Genomic DNA, 23,580 nt, shown 5'->3' on the forward strand with positions numbered 1-23,580 from the left:
CATTAAATATGTCTCCTCAAGTCAAAGTGAGAAAATAACCGAGGCTAATAGAAGGAGTGAATCGAGAAAAGGGAGGGAGAGGGAAAAAAGTAGTCATTTTTGCCCCTTCTTCATTTTGCGAGAGAAGTGAAGTGTCAGCGAATTCAGGGTGGTGAGGGCAAAATTAATTATTTCAGCTTGATAAAGCTTTTCATCTCCCTGACTCCTTGCACTGAAAAAGCCAATTAATGATGTCAAACATGCTCTCCCTCTCCAGGGACAGCCTCCCCGCTGATGAGTGTGTTTACTGGGTGAGCTCTGTGCGTATGTGTGGCGTGCGTGTGTATGTGTGTGGGTGGATGTGTGTGTTGCCTCCCCACCCACCAAGGGACCCTTCCTTCCTAATCAGGGCCCACCTGTCAGGCCCCTGCCTCATTATCTATGTACAGAGAGGCCATTTTGTCAGGGCGGCTTCTGCAGCAGCCAGCAAGCCTTCTGCCCGCCACTGGGAATGTATGGCGCTGTCCTATGCAAGATAATTCACTTAATTATGGGGTAGAAGTGGCCTCAAGCAGGCACAGGTCAACACAAACTGACATGTAGCTCTCTGCATAGCTCATACAGCCTTAACTATGTGCAGGCCCAAAGACAAGAGGATACAAATTCCTGCCGTCTGAGGAAAGCTTTCTAATGAACTGACTGTGAAGATTCTCTTATCTCGTGCACCTCTTGAACTGCAAGGTTAGAGTTCAGAGTCAATTACAGCAGTAGCTCAGTAGTAGGTATTTACTGTCTTGACCTAGGACACAAGGGCATTCATTTACTTAAATGCTTGATTGAACAAGGCAGCAACTTTTTAAGCTGACAAATGAAGCCAGTGCAAATGTGTCAGAACTGCAGTTTCTCAAATGGCCACTGGGGGCTGATTTCAGTGAGTCAGCCTGCCATTTTATTTTGTTTTATGAAACCAGGTCAAAATCTTTTTTTTAAGGGAGACCAGGCCAAGAACATAATTACATAGAAACAAACACGAGAATCAGTCAACAACCTTAAAATGTACTCACATAAAACATCTGCACACCGACAAGGTAAACTGTTACGATCTCACCATAACTTTAAACTCCTTCAGTGTAACAAGGGCGTGATGCTAACGTTCAGATTGTAATTTATTCCAAAGATTTTGTGCCAACAGGGTAAGTAGCAGTAAATACTCAGAGAAACTGAAAAAAGAAGAAAGCAAAAAATATCTTCTTTCTAAAAAGAACATGGCAGCACTGCCTAGGTTTGCAATGTTGCATATAATCAAGCCGCAAGACTTCTGGAACAGTGTCCTTCGGACAGACAAAGGGTTTGGCCATGCACAACACCTCATTTGGTGGAAACCAAACAGCATATCAGCACAAACACCTCATAGCAACTGTCAAACATGGTGGTGGAGGGATGTTGATTGGGGCACCAGCAGTCACTGACACCATGGACTCCTCTGTAGGCTAAAGCATTCTAGAGGTAGGCCAGGATAACAAGACGATGATCCCAAACACAGCAGCAAATCTATAATGGAATAAAGAAATGTGGTGGTGTCACAGTGTTGCACTGGTCCAATCGAAGTCCAGACCTCAAATTGATTCAAATGCCTGATCTTAAACAACCTGTGCATAATGAATGCCCACAAACCTCAATAAACTGAAGCAATGTTGTAAAGTAGAAAAGGCTGAAACTTCTCCTCAATGACGTGATAGACTGATAAAGTCGTACAGAAAATGATTACTTCAAGTTATTGCTGCTAAAAGTTGTTCTAATAGCTACATGTACAGTGGGGCAAAAAAGTATTTAGTCAGCCACCGATTGTGCAAGTTCCCCCACTTAAAATGATGACAGAGGTCAGTAATTTGCACCAGAGGTACACTTCAACTGTGAGAGACAGAATGTGAAAAAAAAATCCATGAATTCACATGGTAGGATTTGTAAAGAATTTATTCGTAAATCAGGGTGGAAAATAAGTATTTGGTCAATAACAAAAATACAACTCAATACTTTGTAACATAACCTTTGTTGGCAATAACAGAGGTCAAACGTTTACTATAGGTCTTTACCAGGTTTGCACACACAGTAGCTGGTATTTTGGCCCATTCCTCCATGCAGATCTTCTCAAGAGCAGTGATGTTTTGGGGCTGTCGCCGAGCAACACGGACTTTCAACTCCCGCCACAGATTTTCTATGGGGTTGAGGTCTGGAGACTGGCTAGGCCACTCCAGGACTTTCAAATGCTTCTTACGGAGCCACTCCTTTGTTGCCCGGGCGGTGTGTTTTGGATCATTGTCATGTTGGAAGACCCAGCCTCGTTTCATCTTCAAAGTTCTCACTGATGGAAGGAGGTTTTGGCTCAAAATCTCACGATACTTGGCCCCATTCATTCTGTCCTTAACACGGATCAGTCGTCCTGTCCCCTTGGCAGAAAAACAGCCCCATAGCATGATGTTTCCACCCCCATGCTTCACAGTAGGTATGGTGTTCTTGGGATGCAACTCAGTATTCTTCTTCCTCCAAACACGACGAGTTGAGTTTATACCAAAAAGTTCTACTTTGGTTTCATCTGACCACATGACATTCTCCCAATCCTCTGCTGTATCATCCATGTGCTCTCTGGCAAACTTCAGACGGGCCTGGACATGCACTGGCTTCAGCAGCGGAACACGTCTGGCACTGCGGGATTTGATTCCCTGCCGTTGTAGTGTGTTACTGATGGTGACCTTTGTTACTTTGGTCCCAGCTCTCTGCAGGTCATTCACCAGGTCCCCCCGTGTGGTTCTGGGATCTTTGCTCACCGTTCTCATGATCATTTTGACCCCACGGGATGAGATCTTGCGTGGAGCCCCAGATCGAGGGAGATTATCAGTGGTCTTGTATGTCTTCCATTTTCTGATGATTGCTCCCACAGTTGATTTTTTCACACCAAGCTGCTTGCCTATTGTAGATTCACTCTTCCCAGTCTGGTGCAGGTCTACAATTCTTTTCCTGGTGTCCTTCGAAAGCTCTTTGGTCTTGGCCATGGCGGAGTTTGGAGTCTGACTGGTTGAGGCTGTGGACAGGTGTCTTTTATACAGATGATGAGGTCAAACAGGTGCCATTCATACAGGTAACGAGTGGGGGACAGAAAAGCTTCTTACAGAAGACGTTACAGGTCTGTGAGAGCCAGGGATTTTCCTTGTTTGAGGTGACCATATACTTATTTTCCACCCTGATTTACGAATAAATTCTTTACAAATCCTACCATGTGAATTCATGGATTTTTTTTTCACATTCTGTCTCTCGCAGTTGAAGTTTACCTCTGGTGCAAATTACTGACCTCTGTCATCATTTTAAGTGGGGAAACTTGCACAATCGGTGGCTGACTAAATACTTTTTTGCCCCACTGTACTTAGTTTTTCACAGGACTACATATGTTAGTCCTAATTAGCAGGTACACATGTCTGTGCAACACATTCATAGCTAATAACTTAGCTCTAACACCAAAAAACAATATGGCGGTGACCATAATGCTAAAGTCGGGCTTCTCAGTAATGATCCAAAAACCAATGAGTAATCTGACTTTTTATCTTTTATATGCAGTTTATCTATTAAACATAACACTACATAAAACCTGAACTTTTTAAAATTTATGTATTTATTTAACATTTTTTTAGATGGTTACGACACCAGTAGTTACGACACTCTTACACCAGTAGTTTAGCAATCAGTCTTAGTCACAAAGTATCGGAGAGATTTGATGGGAGCCAAAGTAATCACCAATAGGGAGCATAGATAAAACAGGATATACCACTGAAATAGAAAAATCCTCCAACTCAAACATGGCTAAAAATCATAATTTGAAGTCAACTGTTTCAGTAACCTCTTTGAATGAAGGCACTGGCCAGAGAAACTAAACTAAAACTAAAGAAAAATCATGAGTAATGCCTGCAACTAATAAAATGATAGGAAAACCAAAGAGCCACATCAGCATGTCTCTGCAGTGCTTTCTCATCTTTAAGTGTTTTTCCTCTTGGAAATTTCTCCTTTGAGTTCCTGTAGTTATATTTTCTTAGAAAGAGGCCACACATAAAAGGCCATTATATTCTGAACAGCCACCGTATGTAGCTAGAGCTCAATCATTAACATAAAGAAAAGTAGCGTGTGAGGATCATGGGAAGTATTCCTTTTGTTTCACCGTATTTTTAATGAGCAAGCTTAGTATGTATGTTCAGACAAATCAGCAGCAGCAAAGTGTGACCCATACAGAGCTGAGATGATATTTGTGTGTGCGTGCATGTTTGTGGATAAATTTATATATGTGTATGCTGTTGGACAGGGTGAGAGTGAAATATGGACTTGGACAGGGAGATGAGAGTGCTGGCACCGATCGCTGACAACACGATCAAGATGTAGTTGACTGGTGTGTGTGTGTGTGTTTGGGGGTTTTGAATGTGCGCGTTGGCGTCTAAATATCTACTGCACTCGCGCCCCGTCACTTCCCAGACCCCCCAAACTTCATTCATTTCATTCTGAAGGATGATGGTGATTTAAAGTCACATCCCACTAAAGCAAAACACACACACACAGACCCACACACGCACATTAACATCCACTCAGAAATAGAGATGCACACACACAAACACACTTATGGGAACCATGTGGGACAGACTGTCTCTGACATTACAACCATCATCTCACTCACTCTCCGACCCATGTCTTCCTCATTAAACCTTCATTTGGAAAGGTTCTGTGCGCTTATGTGTGTGTGTTTGGAGAAGTCCTTCTAGTCAGGCTCCTTCACCATACTGATAAAATTAATGCCTGCTCGTCTCTCTTTACATCTCTCCCGCTTTTCAAACTGATTTAGTCATCATTCAGCTGTATAGACTTTACACATGTGCTGGCATGTGTCTGTTTGTATTTGAGACATTTGAGTTATATTTCTCTCTGAGCAGCTATATCAAAATAACTGCTGCAACTGCTTCTTTTTATCCCAAATTCCTATAGGAAACAGAACCAGACGCAGGTAACAATCCGATGAAATATTTGACCTCGCTGAGGTGTGGTTGACTTGTTTTGACACCCAGGGATTTACTCTCCAGCTTGTTTATCACCCAGCACTCAAGTTAAATTATTAATAACTGCAGCAGGCGCGTGGAGAAAGTTACACAGCAAAGTTTGGTAGAACTCCAAATGCATGTTTTATCTTACTCCCTGGATAAGACGGAGCTAATAAAGAAGCTTGTAAGAGACAAAGGCTACATTCACACTGCAGGCAAAAGCGCATCAAATCTGATTTTTTTGACCCTATGCGACCCATATCCCATAATGGTATGACAGTGTGAACGGCACAAATCCGATATTTTCAAATCCAATCTGGGTCACTTTCGTATGTGGTGCTGAATCCGATACATATCCGATGTTTTAGAAAGCGACCGCTGTTTGAATGGCCATGTCGCATTAAATCTTTTACATCACTGACACAAGACAGACGCCAATTATCAGCGCCCGAGAAGACATCGCGAACATTTCCTGGACATCCAGCATAGATGTCAGTGAAACTGTTGGGAAGACAACGTTGGAGAAACGTGAACATTTTATTTATGCTGCATAATCTGCAGATTCTGACAGAAATCTGCAACTATCCTTTGAAGCACCGCTCCTCTAAAACAGCAATGAGGATAATTATTAGGTTATTTACTTTAATATGTAAATAACAAAATAACTTAAAGCAAAAATTGGGAAACGTGAAGTCCGAAGTCTTAAGGGCCATCAGTCAAACAATACTGTTTGCTCTGGGTCTAAACAGAGCGCGTTGTGTGTGCCGTCTTCTTTTGCGCATGTGGGCCGCTTTGAGGGTTCACACTAGAGCGCGTTTGCTGTTGCATTTTATTTGTAGTGTGAACAAGCAGACAAAAAAATCGGATTTGATCAAAAAATCGTAATTCAGCATTAACGTAGTGAACGTAGCCAAAGAGGTGCCTGGTCAGCCGTCATACGTATGCCAACCCTGGTTTTCTGAATTCTGGGCTAAATAACAGCAGTGCCCATAGGAACATCGGATAATCTGGGCATCCATAAAACTGAATCAACACTTACTACAGCACTGTTGTGTCACACTGCATTCATCTTGGTATTAAACTTTGCTGGTAATTGGCCTTTTTCATCCGAGTGTCCTTTACAACAGGTATTTGGCTAATTTTGGGGAATATTTGGGAAGTGTGGGTTCTGCCAGAATTTGACTGGCCCCACCTGCTGCCTCAATTATTATTTCTGTCTTAAAACTTCATTATAATCTTTGAAGCTGTTTATTATATGTGTAAAATGGTTAAAGGTAGGCAAATAATACAGATTAACAAACTTAACTGTTTGTGGTGTCATATGTGAAAAAGTTCCCCAGTGCTAAGGCCCAGCGGGGTGGATGGTGAGAGGTTTTTAATACATCCTGTTATTATAATTCAGTGATTTTCAACTGAGTTTGTTTGATTTTTGTTCTGATCTGTGATCCAAATGTTGCATATAGTATTAACACCAATCCTCTTCTAGTCCTCAAATATGGAGGTTTTGCTGCAGTTGGACAAATTATGTTTACAAGGCAAATTTGAGGTAAATATCTCACAGCTGTGGATTGATCGTTTCCCACTTTTCTCCACTGCAGTTAGTTGACCTACAGTTGTAATTTTTACACAACCGTGTTTTATGAACTTGTGATCTTCTTGCCTTAGAAGTGGTTGCTTCAAAGATGGAGACCAGGTCTGTGACCACTTACCTCTCTTCCACAGCACGTCTTTTATCCTGTCTTCCTGCTCTCACCCCAACCAGTCGCAGCAGATAGCCCCGCCCCTCCCTGACTCTGGTTCTGCCAGAGGTTTCTTCCTGTTAAAAAAGAGTTTTTCCTTTCCACTGTCACCAAAGTGCTTGCTCATAGGGGGTCATATGATTGTTGGGTTTTTCTCTGTATGTATTATTGTAGGGTCTACCTTACAATATAAAGCACCTTGAGGCGACTGTTGTTGTGATTTGGCGCTGTATAAATAAAACTGAATAAAACTGAATTGAACTCACCTATAGTTGTCATCTTTAAAACAATTCTGGTCCATGAAGACGATGAAATAAATTGCAATAAGTTGGCAATTACATGCAACCTGTTTATGATTAATCTGTATCAAAATGCAATCTGTTACAGTCCACTTACAGTACTACATACTTACATCAAATCCAGAAATTCCTCCAAAGATAGTGACGTAGTTGCTGCAGGATGTCAATTTAACTGCAAAACGACACACATAGCAAAATCGCTGGAACACAACCAGTCTGAAACTACATGGCTATAGTCCCTTATTCCAAAGACAGAAGTTGCACTCATCAGCACAGACTGAGTCACACTGATTTCAACATATTGGCAATTTGTCTGTTTTCATAAATTTAATGGTAATCAGTGTTGGGTAAGTTACTTTAAAATAGAAACTTAGTTACATTACTAGTTACTTCTATTAAAAGTAACTGTTACTTCAAGTTACTCGTTACTTTCAAAGTAACTAGTTACTAGGGAAAGTAACTTTGGTTTTACTCAGAATTCTCTTGTTAATGTGTTGCTTCCATAACTTTGCCAGTCTTCTAGCTTGCTTACTTGCCACAAGTGCACTGTGCCACCTACCAATAGAAAGGAAAAGATAATGTGCATATTTCCACGAGAGAAATCCCACGCCTGGACCGTCATTGACCGCTGCCATGATTCTAGCCTACGTCACAGTGTCATGTGCGCCTTTTACATCCAACACAAAAACTGCAGTCGTGGTGCTTTGATTGTACTTAGAACTCGGAAATTCTGCCTTCTGAATAGGAAGATGTAGGTAACACCAGACTGCAGATGAGCTGCATACAGGGCTGGACTGGGACAAAAAATCGGCCCAGGCATTTTGACTAGAGACCGGCCCACCATTACAGGAAAAATCATAAAGCCTTTGAATGAAAACAAACGCTGTTGTGACAGTGATGTTCACTGTTTTGATGGTATATATGCATCAATCTATCAATCGTTTGTTGTAAGACTCAGATAATTATTTTTTAAAAGCTAGATATTTTAAATGAGAATAAGAAAGAAAAGTATTTCTTTGTGCCCCCCTCTCCCTGTTAATGCCCTACCTGGCCCCCCTGGCAAAACTTTGCCAGATCCAGACTTGCACAGTTACCAGCTGTCAGCTACCTAAAAAAGGATCCTGGGGTTATTTGTCTCTCAGAAACAGTTCATAACTTCCCTTCAACTCATTCATGTCACCTAAAAGGTAAACCTGTTTCTCCATCACCTGTTCAGCTCTGATGATTCAGTAAGGACATCTCCTGGTTTCATCTTAATGTTTTCCTCTCACCAGATAACCAAACCGATATTATGACCAGCAGCTTTTTTGCAGCTGTGGCTCCAGCAAACATCAGCTGATACTAGAAATTAATATTAAATAAATTCTAACAACAGCTGATCAAGCTTAAACGTGCTGCCGTTGTTTAGCGCGAAATAGGCTGGTTTCCTCTTTCTGGCGCAAAGTGGGCGATAAACAAACAAGAGAGAAAAGCCGATCAGCTGATCATTGATCAGTTTCATGATTGAAGTAGAAACAGGAGAGGGAGGTGGGAGAATGAAAGAAGAAGAGGCAGCTGTGCAGTAAAGACACAGAATAACTCCAGCTTTGTGCCTTTTTCAATGTAGCCGAATTACGGGACAAACTGTTCCTTTTCACCTCAATAAGAAACGCGTAATATTTTCTCTGAATACCAGACGGGACAGTTGGCAACTCTAATAACTTATGAACAAAATAAAGTTCAACATCTTTAACATCATAGCACCCACCCAGCTGTATAGAAACTCCGTCATGCTAGCTAGTACGCAGTACGGAAAGAGTCAGAATAACGAAAATAAACTCCACCTAAACTTGGTTTATATCTGACCCAGATAGACTGCAGGTCATAACTTCTTACCTGAAGTTCAGTTCACACTTGGACTGGCGGCCGCCTCGGTCTCTTTTCCTTCTCATCCACCTGCTGGTCTCCAACACTTGCTAATGTTACTGAATCTGTGGAAGCTCCGCGATAGCCACCACACGAAGTAACGAGTAACGACCCTATCTAAATCCCAGTAACGACTAACGCGTTCCTGATTTTGGCATAATAACTAGTTACCGTGCTCGTTACCACAATAATAACGTAGTTACTGTAACGCGTTACTTAATAACGCGTTAGTCCCAACACTGATGGTAATTAATTGCAAACCTTATGCAGTCAGTCCGAGATAGTCCTTAATTACTTGCATTTGATGCAATCACTGAGCAACCACAAAGCTTTCCTACATGTTTAAACTAGTGTGACTACTACACATGTATACTATGCACAGCAATATTTGTTTTTCAAAATACCTAAAAAATCTTTCTAAACTTCTTTCATATCATAGGAGACTCACTTAATAAAAATAATCATGTTTTAAACCAATGTAACTAATCAGTAATCAGGTTACCTGTTAGTCCAAATGCTCTTCCTGATCTATTTTTAATTGAACTCTAAATTACGGACTGAAATCGAGTCGTTTTATTTTATTATGCAGACATGTCTGGGTGTCACGGTGTAGAGTGGCTGGTGACATTTGACAGTTTACAGTCTATGTCCATGCCCCCACTGAGAGTGTGTCTGTGCCTGCAAATGCCATCAGTCAATATTATATACTGTATGTACATATGTTGAGCTCTGTCTGCCTGTATGCCAAAATATCCACCTTAACAAGTCATTTAATTTAAGCTACTACCAGTGGAATTTGAAACTTGATGAGTTCTGCGACCCCCTTCATCCCTCAGCACCAATATTTTACACGAGCTGTCTCAGAGCTCTTCCACAGCCGTTCCACTAAGTCCTTTAAATTAATTTGAGAGTGATGAGGTTCAATAACCAGGATGCAGGGCTTTCATTTACTGTGTGAATCCATATTGTAGCATTTTTAAACAGCTCAGCAAGTGGAAGGAGTTGATTGCTGCAGAAATTTGACATCTGATGCAATATTTCTTTCATTATTCAGTGATGTAAGAATGAATGAGTCTGTTTTGCACATAAAACAAACCTACAAAATGTTTAACATGATTTATATATCCACTGTAATTAAGTTGTACAAGAGTAATAAGGTAAAGCTTTATTCAGCCAAAAGGAAATTGAACAACAAGAATCAACAGCTGTAACATGAGTAACTGGATTTTCTGAATTCCTTACTACATTTTTGTTGTTGTTGTTTAACGAGTTGATCTTTCCTCACTGTACTCAGTAATATTGTTATGGCCAACTTCCCCAGGTGTGGTTACACAGGCTTTACAAGCGCTTAAACCCAAAACACGTGTCCGGCACTTTTAATAGGTGTATCACATAAATGAGTTAAATTTTCTTGGATGAGTTAAAAACTCGATTATTGCAATTTATGTATATTAAAACTGTTAAAATATACAGATGCTAACTGAAAGGCAAACTGGATGATCTACAAAAGAATAATTTTCAGCTCCAGAAAATGGTATTACCCCAAAATGTGTTCTGTGAACATTAATCAGTAAAAACCATGTCTATAAAATATTAAATATGTCATTTATAACCAATAACTTTTAAAAACTAAAAGTGTTTTATGTCCACGAAAGAGCCTGTTTGAAATGGTTCAGAATAAAGGTTTCTTCACTCACTTTACATCATATTATTATGACTGGGTGTTGAATATAAATTAATAAAAATGTTACAGACAAAAGAAAAATAATATCTTGATTTATTTCTCATGTAGTATAAATTCTGTGTTTTCTGTAAAAGCATGATTCATTAGGGGTGAAGTTTGGCACACACACTGTAAAAAGCAGACCATCCCAGCCATCTGAAACAAAATCCTCTCCAAAAGAAAACCCCCCCAAACTATATTATTATTACTAAAAGACAACTGTGATAATCAAATACTCAGATCAACTCGGCTAGCATGAGGAGACACCAGAAAACCAAATAAATATTTATCCGTGGTTTGGAAGAGTCGGTGCAGTTTCATTTCATGACACCTCATGAAGTGCTAGACTCTGTTCTGCTGTAGAGCATATAAAGCTATTTGTTCACGTTCTCCAGATGACAATTCCTGGCAAAGGACAAAAGCCTGATGCTGATGCTCTGTTAATAGACACTGCTCTCCTCCTGGTTTCAATTGAGTGTCTTGTCTTTTGGCAGGACAGCAGAATTCCACATATAGCCACTGAGGAAAGTGAGAAATGAATTACGGTCACAATATGAGGAGATTATCCAATGATTTTTATTCATGTAGTGTTCCTGTTCGCTCTTTTTAATCTGCAATAATTCTCCTTTTGCACACAATCTGAGGATGTGTGTGAATTTGTAATAAAATTGAGGGGATGGATTATTTCTTGTCTGTAGTTTTTCCCTCTCTGTCTGTAATTCATTGCCCAACTTTTCATCACTTCTTTTTCTCTGCGTCCTTCTTCTCTCGCAAAGCCGTCGTTCCCAGGACTCATCGCAGCACTCTGATTGTTGCTGTTTGACACGTGTCAAAACAGGCTACACTGTTTCAGCCTGTGACATTTTCTTTTTTCTTTCCCATCGCTCCCCTTTCTCTTCCCCCCTCCACAGCATATTGTCTGTGTAATTCCACTGTGCCAAATTCCTCCATGTCCAGAGGCATTTTTTTAAACAAATGACAGATATAAACCGTCCTTTTGAGATGGGTGGCTCATCTCCCTTTTGAATCCTTGGTCTCATAAAGGGTTCTGTGTTTGTGTAACACTTTTACTTTTTACCACTGTGTTTTTTCTTTCTTTCTTTTTTTTTTAGTTTAACTTCCAAGACTTTAATATCCAGGACTTTTTACCCTTTGCGGTCATGGATAAAGTGAATAAAAATGCGCTTAAAGCTGAACAGCATAATTTTATTATCTTATTAATTAGTATTATTAGTGGTTAACTGGCTGTAAACCTTAGTGAATAGTTAATACATCTCACCCACTGTATCCATGGGATAACACTATACAGTCAACCCCTGGTATTTGCATCGATTATACGCTTATAACTGCCTATTTCAATTTCCCCGGGAACTTTGTGTTTGGAGTTTGCGCATCATTTGGTTAATGTTTTTTAAGAAAAAAACATATTTAATTGAGATTTTGCTCTTCACATTAATATTTAAAAATTAGTAAAATAAATAAATAAAATGAAAATATTTTAGATACGAAAGAATGTGCTGATTTTCTGTGATTAATTTGGAGTTACGTTCCACAGAAACATCCGTGAATACTGATCTGCGAATAGGCGGGTGGTGACTGTATCTATATGTTAGTTCGCTGAAAAGGCTGGTTTTGAATGATAGTTAGCTAATTGTTCTGACAGCTAGCTACACAGCTAAATCCTAGCTCAAGGAAGAAAATGAAATAACTGGAAAATAAGAATAACATCTGAAGCATTAAATAAATAAAGGGAAAAACAACAGAAAAGTGTTTTAAAGAAAAAAAATTGATTTTTTTTAATTGTAGGTTTGAAATTAACAATACATTTTTTTTATGTAAATTTTAATAATTAAACTCAATGTTATATAAGGGTTTGCTTATATAATTTTTTTTTCAGTAAACCAACTGTACTTGACTTTACGGAAGCCCGTTTCCTCCACTAAAAAAAACAAAGGATCCATAACTTGAAATTTCGACTTATTTCCTCAAAATTTCAACTTATTTTCTTGAAATTTCGAGTTATTAACTGTAAATTTTGACTTTTTAACTCAAAATTTTGAGAAAAGTAACTTGAAATTTCGAGTTAGCGCTGCCAATCAGTAATCTACATGAATGATGCCATTTCCTTGTTACCCGGAAGCTGAAGCCCTCAGGTATAAATGCCCTAGCTAAGCTACCAGTATTACATCCAGTCATGAATGCTCAGATTGCTGAGTATTTTTCTCGAGTTATGGATACTTGCTTCTTCTTTTTTTTGTGTGTGTGTGGCAGAAACGGGCTTTGACTACCTACCAACTTATAGCTCTGCTTATCTCTGCTTTCTGTGCTGATTCGGTTTTTGTAATGCTCAAAAGTAAATGGAAAGTCTAACATCATTTTAAATTGGATCATTCTTAATGCTTGGATAAAAATCCTTTTTGGACTGCAGGACTGCCTCAAGTCTAGTAACCACTGATTAACAAATGCTGTTTTCTCCCTTGAAATGCTATACGAGGCTGTCACCTTTAGTTGTTGCTTGGTTGTGGTTCTCTTTGTCTTTAGTTTTGTCTTCTGTAACTGCTCTACTGGGTTAAGGTCAAGCGGCTGACTTGGCTATTTAAAAAATATCCAATTTCTTTGCTTTGAGAAACTTTTGGGCTGCTTTTGCAGAATACTTTGGGTTATCATTTGGTAGTCTCAGTAGTCATTGTAGTCTCAGTAGGCAAAACCTGGAGCCTCTCTTCCCCTTCCTATCCTTACCTCCTGATTGTCATTCAAGGCCATTACCACTTGAATGAAAGTCAATCAACTCAAACTAAATGGCAATAAAAGTGAAGCTATCCTTATTAGCTCAAAGGACTCACTTGCTTCAGACTTAACAACACAAGTGCACCTTGTCTGTGGAACTTATCACCACTTCACCTTCTTCACCTAGCGTCTTTGCCATAGCTCAAATCATGGCCCAAAACCAATCTGTTCTGATCAGCTTATCAGCTATAACCATCTTGTGTTACATGTCTTACAATCATAATATTCCTGGATTTTAAATCTCTTTTTTATCTTGTTCTTCTTGTTAGTTTTGTGTTTCAAGGTCACATTGGCTGCTAAAAAATGTATCTCTGCAAAGAGTAAAGCGTTGTACAGATCAGATCCACTGGCAGCCATTCATGCACCTATTATAACAGTTCCTTCACCGTGTTTGCCAGCTTCTCCGCCTCCACGCTCTTCTCTTCCTAATGTTCTGGTTCTCTCTTGTTCTTGAGTGTAACCAGTGATTTGCACATCTTTTAAGCCCTCTATATTTACAATCATTAAGGCTACGTCCACACGTACACGGGTATTTTTGAAAACGGAGATTTTTCGTTTTAAAAAATAATCCCGTCCACACATAAACGCAGAAATGAAGGAAAACGCTGCTAGGAACATGCCAAAGCAACAGGTGGCGATATATTCCTAACCGTGCAGAAATGTTGGCCAATCAGAAGTCTAGAAGCCTCGGTGGGAAATAGTAAACAAAGATGGAGCATAGAAGCAGAACCGAGTCGTATGAGTGGAGGGACAGTAACTGTGTGTGTATATGTAAGCATTCAAACACTGCAGAGAGTACAATTAGCAGTAACAGTATTGTAGAAATTCATTTCACTGAAACAATAACGTGACGCACAGTGTGACGTCAAAAAAGGCGCACACCTTTGACGCTGCGTTTTCTGCGTTTTTCATGTCCACACGTAAATGCAAAAACTGAGTTTTCAAAAATATCCACCCTGGCCGGAGTTTTTAAAAATCTCTGTTTTCAGTGACCAAAAACGCTGTTTACGTGTGGACGAAAGGTGCAAACGCATAGAAAAATCTGCGTTTTCAAAAATACCCGTGTGGACGTAGCCTAAGACACATTGATTCTATACTTTGGCAGTGATAAGCCTACCTTTTTGAGAGTGTTTTTCACTTTTTGTTGCTTTTTTAGTTTTTAGTATTTCATTTTTTATTTGTAACAAGGAAAAAAAAAACCCTCTTTTATCCACTTAATTTCTCATTTAATAATGAGAAAACATACCTCACCATGAAGCTGCTCATCGATCACTTGTTAATTCAATATCTTTTTAAAACACCTTTAATCAAATCTGAAAGTAAGCACTTCAATTACATATTGATTGGTGATGTAAAAAATATGTCACTGTTCTTACAAACCTAACTTTATATAGGACGAATTTCATTTCAAACAACATATTCAAAGCTAATGTTGATTTCAATACTGTTTTCATTGTTTTTTTTTTTTTTTTCTGACTATACGGACAGAGTAGGAGGAGGAAAAGGAGGAGAATTAGAGGAAGGAGAAGATGGGAGTGGGGGTAGTTAAAACCTCAGTAGTGTCACAACTGCCAATTTGTGGCCAGTTTGAGATGTTGACATCTGCATTCTTTCACGTTCACTATAACGCTCTGTGCTGAGCCCAGAGACCAGCTTTAGATTGCTTTATTTATCTCAATGCTCCTGCGGTTGAAAAGATTTGGTGACCTCTGAAGTAGTGTGAGCAAATGTGTGTGACCAGAAAATAAAGTCAACCATGTCTCCAAAACGATCTAACAGAAAGAAAGTCAAAGCTATTATTTATCTTCACTGAAATTAAAATTGAAAACTGGTGCTCGGATTTGAAGTTTTCAGAGACTTTGATGGAAAACCAGTGGGCAGATGCTAAAAATGTGTCAGTCAAGTGAAAATCTATTCACTCAGATAAGAGTAATCAACACTTACCCTTGGCAGCTTCCTTGGTTTCCTTAAAGGTTGACGTGCTAAAGACCTGTTAAATGCCAAATATTACAAAATTATTCTGGCTGCAGCTTTGATCAGCAATATCTTCTCAAGATTTCTTCCAAACACGTTTGAAGAAACAAAACAACATAAATAATAAATTATAAAATGACATCTAAGTTTACACCATTTTTAAACACACAATATGTTTACAATATGTTTTTTGTTTCAGGACAAATATTCATTTTCGTAGCTTTATAATAATTTTTTTTATTATATTTGAAATTTGACTTCCTCCTGTTGGAGTTAAATCTGCAATGTAGCTTAACCTGTATTCAGCATACAGTTTATGATGTCTAAAAGCCATAAAAGCTCACATCAGCATTGCTCAAAAATTCCCTGAGTGTTCTCAAATTTCCTCAAACACTCCTTTCAGATTCCTGTTCCTCACAGGGGACTGCAGTCCTCTTACAAGTGCTGTCTGGTTCCCATGAGCTGTGAAACAGGATCATGACCAGACTACATATTTAACAGTGTTCTGGGTTGTCCCATATGGAAAAGATCTCTCTCTCTTTCTCTCTCTCTCTCTCTCTCTCTCTCTCTCTCTCTCTATATATATATATATATATATATGTGTGTGTGTGTGTGTGTGTGTTTTTAAACTAAAGACTTATATATTTGATCTTAGACCTGTAACAGTGAAACCAGATACAAGATCTGTTTTGTGTAAAATGAAACGTATGTAATTATAATAACTATGCCAAGAAACCACATAAAATATATTTTATGTATTTAATATCAGACTTAGAGAATAAAATCTCCAAGCCTTGAATGACAGAATGTACATAAGTCTGAAAACAAAAAAATTAAGAGTAAAAGCTCGGGATCTTATTCGCAAAAGTTTTGCGAGATCTCACAAAACAAACTCGGGATCTCGCAAAGCTTTTGCGAGATCTCGCAAAAGTTGAATTCCAACAATGGCGGCACCTACTTAGTTGTGTAAACGTCAGATACCTGCTCGGTTTACAAGACATCACATATTTGCAAAAGTGCTCCAACGTTTTCGGAGATCTGACACCCACTAGCTCGAAGCTAACGGGAGATCGAGACCTACTACAGCCGGGAGGAACACCGCTTTCCCAGCACATCGTGCCTCGACCTCCTGGTTGGCTTCGAGCTGGTGGCCTCCGAAGAATGCGGCTAAAACTTTTGCGAGATCCCGAGTTTGTTTTGCGAGATCTCGCAAAGGTCCGTCTTAATTTTTTTTCCTCCCATGTCCCCTGCGGGGCTCCGTACAAACAAACCCAAAGACGTTTAAATTCTGAATTTAAAAAAATCTGAGGCTAGCATACTGGTTGGCTAATACTGTAAAATGCAGTCCTTGGATATTGACACGTTGTTGAGGTCGCTACTCCAAAAAAAAGTTAACAAATTACACTGTACTTGTTACTTTTCTTGCAAAGCGTGCAACATGTTAATGAATTACTCGCCAGAGAAAGTTGTTACAATACTAGTTATACTATATTAACGTTACACAGTGAAATGACCTGAAACACATTACATATTTACCAGCCATATTTACTAGTTAATTATAGAAACTTAAACTACAGATCCATTCACTGACACAAGACCCTTTCTTAATGAGGACACACATTCGATCTTTCTAGTGTTTTCCTATGAACACAAATCTGACAAAAGAAAGCAACGTTGAAAACTAGCTGAAAAAAACTTCAACGCCACAGTGATAGAAAGATGCACAACTACAGACTGAAGCTACAATACTGCACGCTGAACTGCTCATTACTGCCTTTGTCGCCTCTTGAAGCTCAGGCTCTGGCTGCTGGGCTGGGGTCAGTATACAACTTTATAACTATTCTGGGTTCTTGGCTAGCTTTGTGTTAGTGTGTTGTCTGTGCAGATGCTTGCAAACAGGAAAATTTCTAAATAAATTTCATAAATAAATCTCTTGTATAGTATAACGTACTGTAGCCTATAAAAGGCTAATGATGGTAATTTTGTCTTCTTAAGAACAAAAATTACTTATATGATTTGTAAATGAACACAAATGTCCCTATGTTTGTCTAGCAAAGACTTTCAGCCAACGTTTACAGAAGTACCTCCAACTGACTTTGTAGCAGAGGTGGAAAGAGTACTAAAATATTTTACTCAAGTAAAAGTACTATTACTTTGCTGAAATTTGACTCAAGTACAAGTAAAATTACCCGTCTAAAAATTTACTCAATTAAAGTAAAAAGTAGCTCATTTAAAATGTACTCAGAGTAAAAGTTACATAGTTACTTTTTTATCAGCAGGAGGACAGCCTCTTCTGAGTAGTGCAAAAGAAGACAGTGGGATATAAATCTCAAAGTAGTTCTTTTTTAATGAAAAGAAAAACTTTACAAATTAAAGTGCAGTGGCAGTTAAACTGCAAGTCTATACATGAAAATGGATAATGGTCACCAAACCAGTCAACCAAACTTCTCAGGTATCACAGTGTTTTCAATACAAAACCATATCATTCTTTTACATGAGAATGTGTTCTAAACTGTCAAAAGGGAGAACAAGTACTGAACTGAACTACGGCAGCTGCTATAAAAATGTTTTTTAATTTTTTAAACTTGGCCCTGCCCTACTGTACCTCTAGATTAAAGTTCCTTTGTGTCCACCCTAGAGTGTTACTCTCTGAACTTCCTGTTAATTTTGAGGCGCAGTTGATTTTCAAAGTTAGTAGAGCTCATCCTTGCTCGTTTTGCAGTGAAAAGTAGTCCAGCACAGCTAAAGAGATGCTCGCAGGCAGCTGAGGCAGGCAGGCCAGTGTTAAGTTTGAGAGAAAGTTTTTTGATGTGTGGAAATGAATTCAGCAGATCCATCTTGTCCGAGACACAGGCAAGGTCCCCATCCAGCTCTCCTATACCTTGTGGCCTTTTGGACTTCATTCCTGATAAATAAGAAATAATACTCACATTTTCACTTTGAATTCTTCACAGACATTCCTGATAGCATCCTCCCCCTTCTCTTGTATGATCCGTATGATTCTCTCCAGAGCTATGTATGTTGAGTTCCTGACTTATTCCAGATTGCTTGGCATTTCCCAAAGGCTGCTCGTGATAGCCGTTTGTATGCATCATTCATCTCTTCTGCCTTGGCAGCATCTGTTGTGGCAACTAAATTTAATAGGTGGCATGCACACCTTTGATGTGGTGGAAGCTGGTACTCAAGACCACCATCTTGCTCCAGGATGGTGAATGTGTCCAGGTAGTCTGCTTTGGTCTCTTCAGTCTTGATCTGACTCTGACTCCGCTTCCTCAGGCTGACTTTGTTCACCAAACACACTGAATGCTTTAATAAAGTTTGAGCCACTGTCTGTTGTTGTTCTTACTACTTTCCCCCATTATTCTGTATTGACAATGAATGTCATCAAGGGCACCGGCTAGGACATCAAAGGTGTGGGACTCTTTCAACCTCTGGCAAGCAAGGGCAGTAGATCTTCTCTCCAAGGTTTCCTCATCTATGCAATGAGCTGTGACTCCTATGAAACTTTGCTGGTGTGCTGTCCAACAATCTGTAGTGGTGGCAACATGGCTAACTTTACTGAGGTGCAACATTAAAGTTTTTTTCATCTGATTGGCAGCTCCCTCTATTCTGGTCCTGAGAGTGGGTCTGGAAATGACTTTGCATTGAGGATTCAGTGTCAACAAAAGTTCTTTAAAAGAAGGTTGTTCAACCACAGAAAATGGATGAAGACCTTCACAAATGAAATTAATCATGAGTTTGTCAACCTTTGCCTGTGATACTCGTCTGTTTGCACCCAATGCCATCACATCACTGATTTTTGCTTGCTTTCTTGGGGGTTCTGGTTGCTCCTGGGTTCGCTTCCGCGTTGCTATAAAGTCACTGAAGGCCTTCAGCTTAGATGGATGTTTTCTCTGTTAACAATTTTTATAAAAATCAGCATGTAAATCAATTTTGTTTTCATTAAACTTTACAAATTTTGCATAAAATTTTCCCCCCATAAGTCCCTAATAAGACATCAATGCATTACATAGCTACCACTGGTAAATTATGCCATTATACCTCGTGTTTTTTTTTTATTGGACAGTAACAGGCTAGTTAACGGGAGGTTGCAGGTACTAATTAACAAGTAACAGAAGTCAGATACTTTGACTAATCTAAATCTAAAATAGTTAATTTAACTATTTTTTAAAATAAATTATTATTATTAACAAGCAGGAAAAACGTAAGTTAACACATTTTCTTTTGGCAATTTACCAACCCAGCAAAAAAAATGTAAGTTGCGTGGACAACAACGTGCCCGATTACAGCAAGTTGCTAGTACCCACCAACGTTAGCTGTGTTCTTCACAGATGTCTTAACTTAATGTGATTAATTTGAGCACAGCCTTTTTGCTATCATAACGGTACAAGTTTTATTTAACTTACCTCTACATGCTTGCGCAGGTTTGATGTGGAATGTTTAAAAGCTGCTAACTCGGTCTCTCTGGGCAAACACATCTTACAGTGCATAATAAAGCTGTTGCCTTTCTTGTACTTGGAGCCGAAATGGTCCCTTAAATACGGCCAGGGGTTTACATCGGTTTCTTCGAGTTCAGGGTCAGCAGAAATAGAAGGGGTTTCTTTTTTTACTGGATCTGTAACACCGATGTCAGACTCCATCTTTATCGTGACCTTAGTTTGACCTTATTTGTTCTGCTACCCATCATTACCTGCTGTATTTCCGAAGCGCAGTGTTTTTTTTTTTTAAATTTTTTTTTAAATTTACTCAGTAACGGGTGTGATTGAAAACGTAGCGAACTACAATACTTTTAAAAATATACACTTAAGTAAAAGTAAAATTACAGACTTGAAAAATGACTTTAAAAAGTACAAATACACAAAAAAACTACTCAATTACAGTAACGCAAGTAAATGTAATTCGATACTTTCCACCTTTGCTTTGTGGTAACAGCCGCAATGTTGGTTCAACTTTAATTTTGGATGCCAGCCGGCAGCTGAGCGTTACTCAGTGCTGAAACATTTGCTAAGTTGTTAATGAATGGCTAACTATGAAAAATAGCTAAAAAGCTTTGATACTTGATCCAATTTGAATTGTCATGGTCAGAAATGAATATTCTACATTTAAACATCTACATTAACATCTAATGGCAACTCAATAAATATCAAATGATTTGCCAGTGAAAGTTTGCTTTTTTAATGGTAGTGTGACCAGATCAGTAGGCATTACAGTCAAGTACAATATGTTTAAACATCCTTGTTAAGTAGAGCTTGTAACCTGTCAAACTGCATTTAAACCTCTGCCAGGCTGCTTAACCCCACTCTGTCTTTGACGTACAGCATTTGGCATAAATGGTATACCCAAACGAAACAGCTTATAAAAGACAAACTGCAAGGCCAAAATGCTTGTATCAAAATAACCACTTTTAGTCTCTAAAAATATGCAAACTCTAACCCTAAGTGGCTCATCAGAAACCTGGTGAATGTTAAGAGGTTAAAATGTTTGCAGGGAACTTTTACCAGCACGGTTATTGATTGTTATCTGGGGTCCTGAAGAATCATCCAATATCAGGAATCAGTGAGGCGTTATGTTTGAGTTTCAGCTGAACACCTCAGTAGGGAGATATTCTTACAGTTCATGAATGGAGCTTAAACCCGCATTCTCTGGCTGAATGATAGTTTCTTTAACCACAGGGCCATCCTGCCATCTTTCTTCTCAGTATTTTTGGGATGGTTTGCCAGTAACCATTGCCAGTGATTGCAGGCTGCTGCATTCGATGACCCAAAGAAAGTAAAGTGATACTCGTCTTCATATCACAACCAGATTTAAGAGGGGATTTAAAGAGAACATTTGCATTCAATACACTTTCTGTCTTTTGTTATTTGTATACATGTCAGTCATTCAGCTAGGTCCTGTCTCTGCGTCTCTTAAGTATAAGAGTGAGTACAAGAAACTAACAATCAGGTCCAGCCCTGTGTCTTCATTCCATATCTGCTGTGTGAGTGCATCTCACTGTGTCAACTCTGATTACTGTGATTTCCTTTCATTTGGCCTTCATCTCAGTCTACCGCACATACATAGAGATGCACAGACTGATACAAACTGCACACGAATGAGATACGGGGACCTACACTCATCCACCCACATCATTCCAGGCGCTTCCAAATGAAAGGGACAGTAGTGATGCCACAGGCCGCAGGCCACCCAGTACTGCAAATGAATACTCTGCAGTTCATCACATTTGATCTGGCTGTCCTCTGTAAGGCTAGCAAACATCTAGTGTGCGTGTATAGTGTAAATTAATTCCCCATACTTTTTTCAGTGATTGACGTATTTAATTAATAATATCATATTTTACACGTGTTTGACCTCACTGAAATAATTATGCTGTTATGCTACTTGCAAAAAATGTTAACATTTTTTATATTTATATACATATTTTCATAAATAGCGACACAGTATCGATACTGGGAACTGAAGTGTAACAAAATTTGATACAGCCAGTGAAGTTTTGTTACACCTCAGTTCCCAACGTGCAAAATTGTGTTGCATTTCCCTTCTAAAAGATTAATAAAATCTACATTCTAAAATATAAAATACTTGTAGTATTTGATAAATATTGAAAAATGCTAAATATGCTAGCAGTCACTAGAGAACACAGCTAATACAGTTCTGTGGTCTTTCTAACAGCCATAGCCTGTTTCCCAGTTGACAGCACTGCTGAGTGTAATTACCGTAAACAAATGGGTCCATGGTTGTGACAACTGTTAGCTTTTATCTCATAGCAGCGCTGCTGTTAGTGGTAGTGTTTCTCGAAATTAAGACCACATTTCACATAATCCCCCTTCTTCTCCTGTTGTAAAGAGGATGTTACTAATTGTTCTGGCTCCCCTTTGTTGCTCCATGTGTTTGTTTTCTGTTTACTGAAGAAGACAGCCATGTTGGAAGTCATTTGTTTTCCGTCAGCTTTTTCTTTCCTGACATCTCCAGCTCCGTTTGCGCAGAAAGAACTCCACCCTCTTCCTGCTCTGTCCTGGAATAAGCCTTCTGAGTGTTGGGCTCCAGTTTGCCATTCTTGACAGGAACGAGTAGCAAGTGTTCAAGTGCCAGTGATCTCTTCTGCGCAGCGTGTCCAGAAAACATTCTCAGTCTCCTTGTGAACTCGCTGTCCGGCTAAGTTCCCCCCTTCTTAAATATTGGCTGTAATTTTGCTGTGAGAGCTACAGGCTGGACACAGCAGCAGAAACAACCCTGGAATGTCATCCAGCCAGCCAGCGAGTCAGCGAGGCCAGGGTAGGCGAAGTGCAGTAGGGCCACAAGTCTTTGAAGTCTGCCTTGACAGTTGTGGACCCTGGATGCTCCCTGGCACAGCACAGCGAAACCTGATCATGTTTCATTATTTTGATGGGAAAATCAGACAAACGGTTCACTTGAGGTTTATTTTTGTGCTGCTAACCTCTTGTCAAAGCACAGCGAGCCTCGCAACAGTATGCTGAATGGCTTAGACACACACGCACTCTCTTTCCTGAATAGCACGCAAAGCAGAGTTCACTTTAGATTAAGCAACAAAGAACACATTCATCTTTTTCTAGTTTGATGTGTTCCGGTCTGTTCCCTGTTTTGTTTTATTGTGCACTTTCCTATATAGAAAAATCTCTCTCTCTCTCTATCTGACACACACACACACACACACACACATTCCTTCATAACATCTGTGGCACTTGATTACATTAGTTTTGTGTTTAACTTAAATCAGAAACTTGTGCATTTAAAGGTGAGCATGTTTTATGGCCATGCCGTTTACTTGCTAAATTAATTCTCTTCATCCTGAGCCAACTTTATTAATTCCATAAAATATAATTTAAAACTAGACTTGGCTTTAGAAAAAAAAATCCTAAACTGTATAAAAACTTGTCTTCTTATCTTCTGTTTTTATGTGTTTTAGCAAATTAACTATTAATTATTAGTTTAATCTTTTATTTAATGCAATTCTGCACGTAAAGCTGTCATTAAACTGTTTTACTTGTTGAAATACAACCTTTAGTTGCTTAGCTTCAGTTAGTTGGCCTTTTCCTTCTTTTTTAGCACAAGGCTCCACCACAAGCCTAAACTGTTGATAGGAGGCA

This window comes from Neolamprologus multifasciatus, chromosome 23 (assembly GCF_963576455.1).
Source record: "Neolamprologus multifasciatus chromosome 23, fNeoMul1.2, whole genome shotgun sequence".
Taxonomy (NCBI): domain Eukaryota; kingdom Metazoa; phylum Chordata; class Actinopteri; order Cichliformes; family Cichlidae; genus Neolamprologus; species Neolamprologus multifasciatus.